The sequence below is a fragment of the Eutrema salsugineum genome, unplaced genomic scaffold (assembly GCF_000478725.1).
Source record: "Eutrema salsugineum unplaced genomic scaffold, Eutsalg1_0 scaffold_4, whole genome shotgun sequence".
Lineage (NCBI taxonomy): Eukaryota > Viridiplantae > Streptophyta > Magnoliopsida > Brassicales > Brassicaceae > Eutrema > Eutrema salsugineum.
Window position 1 is genome coordinate 7,100,542 of NW_006256686.1, and position 893 is coordinate 7,101,434.

At 42.9% G+C, this 893-nt stretch overlaps 1 non-coding gene across 1 annotated transcript; it reads right to left on the reverse strand.

Moving 5' to 3' along the window:
• Positions 1–500: 500 nt before the first annotated feature.
• Positions 501–606, reverse strand: LOC112084815. Its single transcript, XR_002898475.1, has one exon. It is a non-coding gene; the product is annotated as a small nucleolar RNA R71 (small nucleolar RNA).
• Positions 607–893: the final 287 nt, after the last annotated feature.

The following is an 893-nucleotide window of genomic DNA, read 5'->3' on the forward strand; positions in this document are numbered from 1 at the left end:
CGAGAGAGAAGGATGTGAAGACCTTGATCCACCCATCAATGCAGCCGATGGTGACCATCCAGCAATGCAGCCGAATGAACGCATTCACCGCCCTATTCCGCCAGCAAATCAACACCGAAGACAAGTCAAGAACCATCGAATAGCTGACTTTGATGCACCTACTCAAAATTTTCACAATCGATCTGCAATTCAAGCACCATTTCCAAATCGGAATGAGTTTGAAGTCAAGCCTCAAATCATATCATTAGTGAAGCAAAACCAGTTCCATGGAGTTTCTTCTGAACACCCAATGGACCATATCGAGCTTTTTGAAGAAATTTGCAGCATGATGAGAACAAACCAAGTTCCACCAGACTATTTAAAGTGTAAGTTGTTCCCTTTTTCATTAGCAGATAAAGCTCACCATTGGTTGAAATCTTTGCCTGCATGATCGATTACTAATTGGGAAGAATGTAGAACTGCTTTCCTGAACCACTTCTACACTAAGTCAAGGTCGAATCAGTTGAGAACAAAGATCTCAACTTTTCAACAAGGGACAACAGAATCTTTCTACGAAGCTTGGGAGCGTTTTAAGGAGTATGAACGTGATTGCCCTCACCATGGATTTCATGGATCAAGCCTGCTGAGCACATTTTACCGAGGTTTGCAACCAAAATACAAACTCTCACTTGATACAGCTAGCAATGGAGATTTTGGACAAAAGACGATAGCCCAAGGAAGAGCTCTCATCGAAAATTTGGCTCAGGCCAATAGCAATGATTGTCCTGAATACGATAGATCGATGAAGCAAGCCGGAACAGACAACAAGGAGATAACCGAGTTGAAGAACATAGTGAGCCAGCTTCTGAAGAGTAACAATCGCCCAATCCATGCTTGTGAGACCAACAATGGCG